This window comes from Garra rufa, chromosome 3 (assembly GCF_049309525.1).
Source record: "Garra rufa chromosome 3, GarRuf1.0, whole genome shotgun sequence".
Taxonomy (NCBI): Eukaryota; Metazoa; Chordata; class Actinopteri; order Cypriniformes; family Cyprinidae; genus Garra; species Garra rufa.
In genome coordinates this window covers 956,562-971,169 of record NC_133363.1, presented here as the reverse complement: position 1 = coordinate 971,169, position 14,608 = coordinate 956,562, and the positions used below count along the sequence as shown (strand labels likewise).

At 36.9% G+C, this 14,608-nt stretch overlaps 1 protein-coding gene across 1 annotated transcript in view; it reads right to left on the bottom strand.

The window, feature by feature from the left end:
• LOC141332501 (receptor-type tyrosine-protein phosphatase delta-like) overlaps positions 1-14,608 on the bottom strand; it is a 412,589-nt gene that overhangs the window by 154,478 nt on the left and 243,503 nt on the right. Inside the window, 1 exon segment of the mRNA XM_073837637.1 lies at positions 8,811-8,848. The gene's annotated coding sequence lies outside the window, so the exon portion shown is untranslated.

Here is a 14,608-nt window from a genome sequence, read left to right as displayed (position 1 = left end):
TTATGACTTATGGTTTTGTGGTTTAGGGTCACATTTATTATTATTTTATCATATGAAAGTCTTGTTTGTAAGTTATGTTTTAAGACGATCTCAAAAAAACTTAATAAATTATTTTCAAACCTTACATTAAAACATTTTATATAATTATTTATTTTTCTACACTGATGGTATATATATATATATAAAATAGAAAAATGAAGTTAAACGTATCCAGTACAGATTTATTGTGATGAGCATTTAACAAAAAGGAACAATTTTTAAATGAGACGTCAACCTTTGGGACACACAAGTGGCCAAAGTTGAAGAAAAAGCCATTTATTTAGCATTTTGTCGTTCCAGATGTCAGATAAAATTGTTATGCAATTGACAGTCAACAATACGGCAAAATCTGATAGAAATCAGCCAGAGCAAACTTTTCATATAAACTCTGTCACTGATGGATTCAGAAAATAATTGCTCTTTTTTATTTTCTGAAAATGAATTATTTGATGATAACAAATATTTAGACAATGAATGTCGACAGTGACTCGTATTCATGCGGCTGCACGATTACCAGTTTAAAATAATGGACAAGGCTTCTGAGAATCAGTTGTTGGAGATTAATCAAATGAACCAGAATGCAAATCATTCTGCAGAGTTTATCTAATGAGTGGAAAGAGAAAATTAACAGACAGAACAGCTAAAGAAACAAATGGTCTCTGCCAGACTAATGCTAATTAGCTGATTCTGGATGAAGCTAATGCTAATACCGCAACATTTACAAAATATTAGAGTTATGCTGGAAAAAAGTTGTTCTTCACTGGCGATTTCCTTCCAGGCCCTAATTTTACACTTTAACCAACACTCTTCATCAAACAGTGAAAAAACATCTATAAATGAATTATGTGTTAATATATATTAATATTAACTTAACTATTTTTTTTTTCCATCTTGTTTTGTTCCTAATTTTTGTCACACAATCTGTTCATGTTGACATCTGTCTAATTTGAGTTGTTTCTACTACTCAAAAAACACAAATTTGCAGCAAAACAAAACCATCATACCGGTACTGGAATTGTGTCATTGCGTGTTTTTTGAAAATATTATGTGTGTTGGAGCACAAATATAGTCATTTATGCAACAGTTTGTTCTGGTTTTCAAATCTGACCGCAACAATTTCTCACACTCGCACATATATTTCGAGGTCACATAGATTAAATTTTAGGAGCATATGTGACTAAAACAGTTGCAATTTTGTGCCCTGTTTAACCCCTTAAGCTTGTAATAGCGGTATCAGTATAGGAATTGCGTCATTGCATGCTTTTTTAAAAATACTATATGTATTGGAGCACAAATATAGACATACACTACCGGTCTAAAGTTTGGGGTCAGTAAATTTTTCTTCTTTTTTTTTTTTTTAAAAGAAATTAATACTTTTATTCACCAAGGGTGTGTTAAATTGATAAAAATTTATAGCAAATACTTGCATTGTTAGAACATATTTATATTTTGAATAAATGCTGTTCTTTTGAGCTTTTCATTCATCAAAGAATCCTGAAAAAATATGACAATTTCTAAATAAATACTTTGCAGGGCAACTGTTGCAATATATAATCCAATATAGATCCAGTATAGAAGGATCATGTGACACTTAAGACTGAAGTAATGGCTGGTGAAAATTCAGCTTTGCATCACAGGAATAATTTAAATTTTAAAGTATATTACAATAGAAACCATTATTTTATATTGTAATAACATTTCGCAATATTACATTTTTTTCTATATTTTTTATTAAAATATAGAACTCGCTCAGAACTCGAAATGTGCACCGCCCCCAGCGCACTAGCAGCTCAATGCAGAGTTGGGAAACTATGGATTGTGAACAAATACAATAATAATTATGAACTATTCCACACGTGTTAACATTTAAGGTGTTTTGTGTAAAATGAGAGCATTTTCATCCATTTAGCCCAATATACGTGGGAATGGGACACTTTTGAATTCAGATATGCCTCATCTTGCAAAATGGAAACACCTAGAGGACATCCATTCAAATAAATATCAATAACTTTTAAAAACAAAATGTTACAAAGAAAATAATTGTTCCCCTGTTTACTGGCACCTAGTAATATATATATATATATATATATATATATAAAACCTTTCTGCAGGACGATGGGCCAAACAGATATTAAAAAACAGACTTTTAAAATATATTTTTTTTATTTGTGTTTATGAATGAATACAATAAAAAAATATAAATTATTTGACCCATGTGTTAAAATTTAGCCTATTTTTATCAAGTTACTCCAATGTATGTGAGTAGGGCACTGTTTAAAATTCAGGTATGCCAAAATCAGTAAAAAATCCAAAATGTGCCAAAGAGCTTAAACGGGTTTGAAAACAAAGTTTCAGGATTGTTTAGATGAGTTTCTCGTGAAATGACTCTTTCAGTTGTGAGCTGATCTTCAGAGCAGATAATATCCTCCAGTTTTCCGTCATTATTGTAACTCGCTCTCTCCAGCTGTCGATGCGATTGATTGACAGTTGCCACAGTGACAGCAGCAGTCGCCGAGGAGACGGGATCACCATGCGTAACGAGAGACAGTCACTTTTCGCCGTGGAGAAACAACCGCTCAGCCCCGCAATGACAGCTTTCAGAGCCGCAGTGACAGAAAGATGGAGAAATGCATTCTAATGCTGCAGAAGTTCTGGAGAGACTCGCTGGATGTTGGCTGGTAACCAAAGAGTTGACGGCAGCCGTTGACTTCCACAGTATGGAAAAATACTTTTGTGTGTTCATCAGAAAAAAAGAAACTCATGCAGGTTTGGAACAGCTTGAGGTAGAATAAAGGATGACAGAAGTCCCTCTTTTTTCCTGTAATAAGTATTCGTTCTCTTTCACCAGGGTCGTGTCAGTGAGTTTGAGCACTAGGACGCTCGACGTGTGTCTCAAGGATCTGATCCATGAAGAAAGTTTACGGATCGCTCCCTCAGAACTGATCCGCGGCTACTAGACATGATAATGAATCCAGCCCCGAGACTCCCACGGTTCTCTTTGTCCGGCCGCGCTTTCATCCTCTCTCGTTCTCTCTGATTGATCACATGTATTGTGTGTCGTCCCTCTATTTTACAGTTGAGGGTTCTTGAAAGGGCCGCTACGTCAATCTGTCGCTTCTCGCGCACCAAAAGAAAGAGATTTTTTTTATATGAATCAGCCTCCACACTTTCATCAGTTTCACAGTGTTTGATGCGCTGGACGTCTCAGACGACTCTCGCCGCTTTTATAAAGGCCCCGCGCCGAACCCTAGTGAGCTGCCTACCTAGACGCCACCGAAACACATCACAGACACACCTGCGGTCACGTTCAACAGTATTAAAGACAAGTACTTCTGCACAGAGTGCACTCCAGCAAATTCGGTAGAAAAATTACAAGATGTTACAATTAAATAGTCATTAAAGAGGTCCTATTATGCTCTTTTACAAAGTTGCACTAGAACATGCTCTCATCCTTGGTGGCTCGAAAAACGCATTATAAGGGTCGCAGTCATAAGGGTACATTTTTTTGAAACAGAGACAAAATATCTTCTTGCAACATAACCTTTACTTAATATCCTAATGATTTTTGGCATAAAAGTAAAATCAATAATTTTGACCCATACAATGTATTGTTGGCTATTTATTTATTTATTTATTTATTTATTTATTTATTTATTTATTTATTTATTCATTCATTTATTTATTTATTTAATAAAACAGATAATGATAATGATATGCATTTATAATGTGTATACTTTATAGATATTTTTAATTTATTTTATAATAATATTAATAAAATGTGACCCTGGACGACAAAACCAGTCATAAGGTTAAATTTGACAAAACTGAGATTTATGCATCATATGAAAGCTCAATAAATAAGCTTTCTATTGATGTATGGTTTGTTAGGATAGGACAATATTTGGCCGAGATACATCTATTTGAAATCAGAAATCAGAGGATGCAAAAAAATCAAAAAGACTGAGAAAATCACCTTTAAAGTTGTCCAAATTAGGTTCTTAACAATGCATATTACAAATCAAAAATTACATTTTGATATGTTTACAGTAGGAATTTTACAAAAAATCTTCATGGAACATGAACTTTACTTAATTTCTTAATGATTTTTGGCATAAAAGAAAAATCAAAAATTTTGACCCATGCAATGTATTTTTGGCTATTGCTACAAATATACCCCAGCGACTTAAGACTGGTTTTGTGCTCCAGGGTCACAAATAGTTTTAATAAATACTTGTTTTTTATTATTATTATTATTATTATTATTATTATTATTATTAAATAAAGACAGTTTAAGTATTTGTTTGTTTGTTTAAATGTCATTTATAATGTTTCTATATTACTTTTTTACACTTAATAACATATTGGATGTTTAAACATCTTGGAAAATAAACAACATTTTATCTTGGAAAATGCTTCAAACAGAAACCAACCCCAACAATCCTCAGAACGTTACCGAAAAATGAAATGAAAAGTTACTAAAATTGTGATGCAGTCTGTATTTCTCCGTGATATCTCTCTTTATCTAAGTCACCTGTGCTGCATGTGTGTGAGAGTCAGTCTGATGACTTCATGAATGAATACAACATGCAACAAAGCAGAAAACACACACACACACACACACACACACACACACACACACACACACGTAATGGTTGGCTCTGTTAATTGCACTGAGAGTTATGGGCTGTATTGATGAGGTCTAATCACGGCTGTCAATGATATTTATGAGCTCAGCGTCACAAACGTGCTGGTCAGATTAAAGCCTCATTAATAAAGTCCGTCCAGCAGGTATTAAACAGCTCATCTCACTCCAGCAGGAAGAAAGCTTACACCACATTATAATTCATTAATACGGCAACAACCCCACCGCCAGCTCTCTCTCTCTGTGTGTGTGAACTCCGGCTGGGTGAATCCCAGTAATTAAAGCATAAATTGGGCCTATTGAGACTCACAGACCGAACACACGACGCCCCAAACAATCACCCGATTTCTGCTCCGCAAACGCACACGCTTTCAAATCGAAATCAAAGAGCGTCCAAAACCACCAAATCTGATCTGAATCTTAATGACATGAATGCAGAGCTTTATCTGGCACACGCACACATGTGAATCCCCATCTCACAGACACTCACAGACAGCCAACAGTCTGCGGAGGTCAAAGGTCAGAGGGACAGTGAGAGGTCAGTGCTGTAACTACACCAGCATCTCTCTCAGTGATGTGTTTGATAAAGCGATTACAGACGTCCTCAGGGTTCAGAGGCCATGAGTCACACTAACTCTCTCTCTCTCTCTGTGTGTTAGTAGTCCAGATTCCTGACCAGCTTGTGATGCTGTGTTCATGTGTGTGACTGGAATATTATGAGTACTGTAGTCTCATAGAAGTACAACACATGACAGTGTGTGTGTGTGTGTGTGTGTGTGTGTGGTTTCTAACATGAGCTACACACACACACACACACACACACACACACACACACACACACACACACACACACACACACACACACACACACACACACACACACACACACACACACACACACACACACACACACACACACTTCACTAGATTAATGAAGACATCTCATTCAAACAGTGGATTTTATTTACCAAAACCATACCTATCCCTAAATAAATACAAAACCAATCTAACTTAAACCTGGCCATAACTAAAATAAACTAAAACTAGCCAAACCTAAACTAAATCTAACCATAACTAAACCTAACCAATCCTAACCTAAACCTAACAATAACAAAATCTAACCGAAACTATCCCCAAATAAATACAACCAAACCTAACATAAACCTGACCACAACTAAAACTAACTAAAACTAGCCAAACCTAAACTATATATAAGCATAACTAAACCTAACCAATCCTAACCTAAACCTAACAATAACAAATTCTAACGGAAACTATCCCCAAATAAATACAACCAAACCTAACATAAACCTGACCACAACTAAAACTAACTAAAACTAGCCAAACCTAAACTAAATATAAGCATAACTAAACCTAACCAATCCTAACCTAAACCTAACAATAACAAAATCTAACCGAAACTATCCCCAAATAAATACAACCAAACCTAACATAAACCTGACCACAACTAAAACTAGCCAAACCTAACTTAAATCTAGCCATAACTAAATCCAACCAAACCTAAATCTAAATATGTATAACCAAACCTAACTTAAACATAACCATAACTAAACCTAACCAATCATAACCTAAACCTAACCAAACCTAACAATAACTAAATCTAACTGAACCTATCCCTAAATAAATACAACCAAACTTAACCTGACCACAACTACAACTAACCAAACCTAACCTAAATATAACCATAACTAAATCTAACCAAACTGAACTCTAAACATATACAGTATACCCAAACCTAACTTAAACCTAACCTAATTTTACAATAACTAAATTTAGTCAAACCTAAATCTAAATAAATATACCCAAACCTAATTTAAAGGTAACCATACCTAAACCTAACCATTCCTAACCTAAAAATAACCATAAATAAATCTAACCAAACCTAACCCTAAATAAATATTACCAAACCTAACCTTAACCTCACCACAACTAAACCTAACCTAGATCTAACCATAACTAAATCAAACTAAAACTAGCCAAATCTAACCTAAAACTAACCATAACTAAATCTAACCAAACCAAACTGTAAATATATATAACCAAACCTACTGTAACTTAAACCTAACCTAATTGAACCATAACTAAATATAGCCAAACCTAAATCTAAATAAATATAACCTAACCTAGCTTAAACATAACCATAACTAAACCTAACCAATCCTAACCTAAACCTAACCATAACTAAATATAACCAAACCTAAATGAATATAACCGAATGTAACTTAAACCTAACCAAACCTAACAAAACCAAATGTAATCAAACCCAACTATAAATAAATCTAATCAAACCTAACCCTAAATAACTATAACCTAACCCTCACCATAACTAAACCTAACCAATCCTAACCTAAAAATAGCCATAACTAAATCTAACCAAACCTAAATCAATATAACCAAATGTTAAAACTTAAACCTAACCATATCTAAACCAAACCAAACCTAACCCCTAACCAAACCCAATCTAAACCTAACCAAATCTAACTTTAACCTAACTATAAATAAACCAAATTTAACAGAAAATTAACCCCAATCTCAATTTTTCCCTAATCCTAACCCTAATAAACCTACAAAAACCCGATCAAACCCTAATACAATGGCTGATATCAGGGGTTTGATCAGTTTTTTTTTTTCCTAGTTAGAATGGTCATAAATTCTAAAATAAGGTTACATTGAAATGTTGATTAGTCTAAGTTGAATCCAGAAAGTAAGACTGATTGCCCCTTGACTAACTACTAGTTGGTCAAACTAGTTCTTAAGACACCGTCTTAACATAGTGGCTAATTTTATGAAACTGGCCCCAGGAGATTAATAAGCAAACATGATTTATCTTTGTATTTGAAACAGTGAGCAACTCATTTAATAACCTTGTGATTTAACATTGTTAAGTTAAACTGAGAAAAGGAGTATAACAAAAAGCAAAAAGTTTGATTATTAGCACTTAATTACTATACATACGCAATATAATGTAAAATGGGGTAAATAATTGCTGGTCCCCATGATGACTGGTTTATCATCAGATTTACAAAAGTACATATTTTACTGGATAAGTAATTGTTTAATGTTTGGAATAAATGCATAACCACAGCTGATATTTAAATACAACATATTTAGAAGTAACTGCACTCTTACTGTCACTAACAATAATTCCAATAGTACTTCATGATTATCGATGTGTTTCCACTGCAAAATAACAAACATACTCCACAAATATCACTACAATTTTTTTGAAATGCTGTAGCAAATTCAGTCATTTTGGGCCATAAGAATCCTGTGAAATGCTGGTGGGAATGTCTAAATATTTCTATTGTGTAGTTCAGTTGGCGTTTAGCTGGCTTTGGAAAATCACACATGAAAAGAAACCTGGCAGATGTTTCCTGCAATTCTGATTTGTCTTTCTGCACTTTTCATTATTCTCCACCAGCAAAACCATTGTGAGAGAAGCTTTCGATAGAATCCAAACACACACACACACACACACACACACACACACACACACACACACACACACACACACACACACACACACACACACACTCACACACACACACACACACACACACACACACACACACACACACTCACACACACACACACACACTTGCTGTGTCTGTAAGCTGTGTGAAGAATGAGCTGATGTCTGAGCGCTGATGGATCGTGCTGTAGGTGTATAAAACAGTTCAGTTTGCCTTTGTTTGTTTCCTCAGAGTTTGTATTAATGACGTGCCAGCGTCTCTGTCGAGATGCTCCCAGCATGCTTTGCTCGTGCTAACAGAGCTGATGGGAGCGGGGCGGGCATTCATCACTGTCAGTCACAGCTCAGCGGCGGTTCTGATTGGATGGTCAAGATTTAGAGAGAACAAAAGCTCAGCACAATGATTTCACAATCGGCAAACTAGACAACGTGTGTGTGTGTGTGTGTGTGTGTGTGTGTGTGTGTGTGTGTGTGTGTGTGTGTGTGTGTGTGTGTGTGTGTGTGTGTGTGTGTGTGCGAGAGAGAGACGGTTTTGCTGCTGAAGTGCTACACCTGCACACCGTCAGCAGATCGACCCGCGGCTGAACACGCTTACACACGCACATGCACACACGCACAGAAGCGGCGGCACGTTACCTCTGAAAGCCCTGGCGAGGATCCTGAGGACTCAGGAGCTGAAAAACAAAAGCAGTTCCATTTAAAACCACACAAACACACATGAAAGTGTCAGTGAAATCAGTTTCCCTTCGCTCGTCCCATCAGTCTAATCTCAGGAATCAGTCAGCGGAGGGAAAGAGGAAACACGCCGCCGTAAAGTTCATCACGCCATCAGCGGGCGGCTGAACGTGGGAAGCGTTCGTTCGGCGAGTAATTGAACTGCAGGCGTCTGAAAGGTCAGAGATTATTGGACAACTGACAATCCAGGAAAAGCAGTCGATTCATTTAGCGAGAGAAAGCGGGAGATTTCTATGAGTTTCTATGAGACTGTGAGCGATCACCGATTGTAAGAGCAGAAGTCGTTTCTCTCGGCGGCCGCGACACGGCTTTGAGTGATAGTAAAGACTGTGTAAATACTTCTGTTGTTTTATGATTTTCCTTCTCAAGACACCATAAAAATTACACATTGGTGCACAAATACTGATAAAAAAGTAACAAATGGCAACAAAGTGATCAAAAGTGACGTTAAAGACATTTATAATATTACAAAACATTTCTGTTTCAAATAAATGTTGTTCTATTCATCTGTAAATCCTGAAAAATAAAACGTATCACAGTTTCCACCAAAATATTGGGCAGCACAATTGTTTTCAACATTGATAATAAATCAGCGTATTGGAATGATTTCTGAAGGACCATGTGATACTGAAGACTGAAGTAATGATGCTGAAAATTCAGCATTGTATCACAGCGATCAATTACATTTTAACAGATATTCACATAGAAAACAGCTATTTTGAATTGTAATAATATTTCACAATACTACTGTTTTTATTGTAGTTTTGGTTAAATACTTCTTACCAAATATATACTTGAGTTTGAGTGCATATTTGATGTGAGTGTATACCTACTTAACCATATTTTGGGGACAAATTTGTACCCAAAGGTGAGCTATAAAAAGTCAAAAGTCATTCAAATTCAGTTCAGTTCAACGTCTCCCAACGCAACTTCTTAACTTAAGTCAACTCAACCCAAAATTAAACTCAGATCAACTGAATTTAGTCCAGCTCTCTTAGTCCACAACCAAAACCAAACTAAATCAGCACAACCCAACCCAACCCAAATCAACTCAATTCAAACCAACACAAATCAACTCAACCCAACTCAACTTAAACCAACAAAAAACACAACCCAAACCAAATCATCTCAAATCGAATCAACACAACTTGACTCAACTCGACACTTAACTTGACTCAACCCAACCCAACTCAAACTAACACAACTTGAGACAACTCAACCCAACCCAAAACAACTCAAACCAACACAATTCAACCCAATCTAACTCAACTCAACACAACCCAACCCAAAGCAACTCAACTCAAACCAAAACAACTCAAAACACAACCCAAATTAACACAACCAACACAAATTAACTCAACCCAACTCAACTTAAACTGACAAAACACAACGTAAATCAACTCAAATCAATACAACTTGACTCAACCCAACTCAAACTAACACAACCGAACTCAAACCAACACAACTCAACCCAAACTAACACACCACAACTTAACCCAACGCAACTCAACCCAACAAAACTTAACTCAAACTAACACAACACAACACAACTTAAATGAATTCAGCTCAGCCCAGCTAACTGCAGTTTATCCTGAACAGATATGTTCACTAAATGCATAAATCCAACTCAACCCAACATAAAATTCAACTGAACTGAACTCAAATCAATATTTCAACCCAACTAACTTCACCTGAACTGAATTCAACTCATTTCAACTCAACCAAACACTGCTGAGTTATGAGTTAAATTTATTTGAATTCAGTTGTACTCATTTCAACCAAACATGATTCAGTTTACCTCATTGTATAAATACACACTTTTCAAAGTAAATATAATGTTTTACAAGAAAATACCATATCAGTCTTTCTACAAACTTACCATTTCTTTGAAATTCTTTTCAAAATTGACTAGCAATTTTCAAGTGGAAATTATTTCAAAGTAAGGGTATGTTTACTCTACAACAATGTGCCTGATGTCAATGTTTTCACAAATTTGGGCTTTGGAGTTTACACGAAGACAATAACGGCTTTGTTTTCAGTTTGTATTTTCAGGCTCTCAAAATGCCACTGTCATGGTCTGCTTTAGTTGAAAATGTTGTTGTGTAAACATCCCAAACAATTCTACACGGTTTTCAGCGTATGAGGGTTTAGCGAATATGACGTCAGCTGTCTGTCTGTTCAGCCCCATACTGATGACTGACAAACCCGTCAGCCAATCAAAACGCAGAACGTGAGTACTGGCTCTGCCTGTGCTGAATCATGGCACAGCTTCTGTTAGGTGTGTGGTGTGAACAGCGCTGAGTGTGTTTGCGCTGATGGGCTCGTGCTCCAGCGGCAGCAGGTGAGTTTTACAGCTTCTGATTGGCTACTGTGCCACTGTGGCCGTGTCCGCCGAGCGCTCGTCCCCTGGGTCCTCATTAAACTCTGAAGACGCTTCACTCGCAGGATTCCTCAACACTCTCTCAATTGGTTCTGGAGTCCCATGAGGCTTTGCAACCAGTTAAAGTCCATTACGCTCACAAGCAGCCAAACATCTAGAAGCAGCTTCAGCGTAACCAGCGGCGGTGTGTTCAGTGTCGAGAGCAGAAGATCATTTTAACGGCAAAACGCTGCGGTAAAAACCTGCTAATTGGTTACCAGTATAAGCATTTCACTCGCATTTGTGATTAACAATAGATGTGTTTGAACTCTAATGCACTTTGGAGTAAGTGTGTGAATAAAAAAATGGTGATGAAATAGAGGAGGTTCTAAACTGGTTTATGCTGGTCCTAAACTGGTTTATGCTGGTCCTAAAATGGTTTATGCTGGTCCTAAGATGGTTTATGCTGGTCCTAAGATGGTTTATGCTGGGCCTAAAATGGTTTATGCTGGTCCTAAAATGGTTTATGCTGGTCCTAAGATGGTTTATGCTGGGCCTAAAATGGTTTATGCTGGTCCTAAGATGGTTTATGCTGGTCCTAAGATGGTTTATGCTGGGCCTAAAATGGTTTATGCTGGTCCTAAGATGGTTTATGCTGGGCCTAAAATGGTTTATGCTGGTCCTAAGATGGTTTATGCTGGTCCTAAGATGGTTTATGCTGGGCCTAAAATGGTTTATGCTGGTCCTAAGATGGTTTATGCTGGTCCTAAAATGGTTTATGCTGGCCCTAAAATGGTTTATGCTGATCCTTAGCTGGTTTATGCTGGCCCTAAACTGGTTTATGCTGGTCCTTAGCTGGTTTATGCTGGCCCTAAAATGGTTTATGCTGGTCCTAAAATGGTTTATGCTGGTCCTAAAATGGTTTATGCTGGGCCTAAGATGGTTTATGCTGGTCCTAAAATGGTTTATGCTGGTCCTAAGATGGTTTATGCTGGGCCTAAAATGGTTTATGCTGGTCCTAAAATGGTTTATGCTGGCTCTAAAATGGTTTATGCTGGTCCTAAAATGGTTTATGCTGGTCCTAAGATGGTTTATGCTGGGCCTAAGATGGTTTATGCTGGTCCTAAAATGGTTTATGCTGGTCCTAAAATGGTTTATGCTGGTCCTAAAATGGTTTATGCTGGTCCTAAGATGGTTTATGCTGGTCCTAAAATGGTTTATGCTGGTCCTAAAATGGTTTATGCTGGGCCTAAAATGGTTTATGCTGGTCCTAAAATGGTTTATGCTGGTCCTAAGATGGTTTATGCTGGTCCTAAAATGGTTTATGCTGGTCCTAAAATGGTTTATGCTGGGCCTAAAATGGTTTATGCTGGTTCTAAAATGGTTTATGCTGGTCCTAAAATGGTTTATGCTGGTCCTAAAATGGTTTATGCTGGTCCTAAAATGGTTTATGCTGGTCCTAAAATGGTTTATGCTGGTCCTTAGCTGGTTTATGCTGGCCCTAAAATGGTTTATGCTGGTCCTAAGATGGTTTATGCTGGTCCTAAAATGGTTTATGCTGGTCCTAAAATGGTTTATGCTGGTCCTTAGCTGGTTTATGCTGGCCCTAAAATGGTTTATGCTGGTCCTAAAATGGTTTATGCTGGTCCTAAAATGGTTTATGCTGGTCCTAAGATGGTTTATGCTGGTCCTAAAATGGTTTATGCTGGTCCTAAGATGGTTTATGCTGGTCCTAAGATGGTTTATGCTGGCTCTAAAATGGTTTATGCTGGTCCTAAAATGATTTATGCTGGTCCTAAGCTGGTTTATGCTGATCCTAAAATGGTTTATGCTGGTCCTTAGCTGGTTTATGCTGGTCCTAAAATGGTTTATGCTGGTCCTAAGATGGTTTATGCTGGTCCTAAGATGGTTTATGCTGGCTCTAAAATGGTTTATGCTGGTCCTAAAATGATTTATGCTGGTCCTAAGCTGGTTTATGCTGGTCCTAAAATGGTTTATGCTGGTCCTTAGCTGGTTTATGCTGGCCCTAAAATGGTTTATGCTGGCCCTAAAATGGTTTATGCTGATCCTTAGCTGGTTTATGCTGGCCCTAAACTGGTTTATGCTGGTCCTTAGCTGGTTTATGCTGGCCCTAAAATGGTTTATGCTGGTCCTACGCTGGTTCATGCTGGTTCTAAGATGGTTTATGCTGGTCCTTAGCTGGTCCTGAACAGGAGGGGCCAGCTTAGGACCAGCTTAAACCAGCTAAAACCAGCATTCCAGCATCAAAACATACCTAACCAGCATATGCTGTTTTTTTCAACATGACTGTAAGTCAGTAAAACCTGTTACTACTGTATTTTTACAGTAAAGAAACAACAGCTGCCATTTTGGCTCTACTGTATGTACATGAGCTGACCAACCATGGTCATTTACTGGCATTAATGTACTGTACTTGTGGAAACACACACACTCACACACTCAAACGCAGTGTCAGAAGCAGATCTGCTGTAACATGGTGGAATAACATCATCTCGGCTCGTTCTGCTGCTCCAGTCGTGTGGAAATTACACATGGTGAAAGCAGAGCTTTAAAAATTCAGATGAGCTGGATGTGAACATATGTATGTGTGCGCCGCGAGAAATGGCTCTCTTCCTCAGAATAAGTGGCTGTGCGGCGGGGGGTCGCGCCATGAAAACCTCCCCACGCGCTCTCTCTCACAAACAAACTCTTTCCCCAAATACATCAGCTTTTACTCTGAGCTCCAGACATGACAAGACGCTGTTATCCAGCTCTGCACATAAGAATCTCTGATACCAGTGTTTAGACAGCTCATCATAATACAAATAAAGAAGGCACAGTGCACATTATTTCAGTTTTCTTCCCCACTAAATTCTATTTATAATATTAATCGAGCATATTTTGCGCCAAAAATATTGTATTCATTCTATTTGACTCAAATTAAATAGTCTTTCTGCTTCTTTTTTGATTTGTTACATTAAATAATTAAGTTCAGGCAAGAATTTAAAAAAAAGAAAGTAAATTCAATATAAGTACTCAATTTAAGCTTGTAGAATTTAAAATGTGAACTTATAAGTCTATTTTACATGGAATTGTTTGTTATTTTTACAAAGATTGTTTAAGTAAATATCAAAGTCATGATCCCGTTGTTCCCATCATGCACTTGGGCATGAATAATTAATACGTTTTTTTTTTTTTTTTTGCTGTTTTCGAGATGTATTTAAACTGTTTTATGGTTGGTTTTGTTGTTAGGTTAAGTAACTTTGCTGTTTTGTAACATCTAGAGATATTTTTTTATTCAAAATGACCCATTCATACTCAAACTATTTCTTGCTTGTTA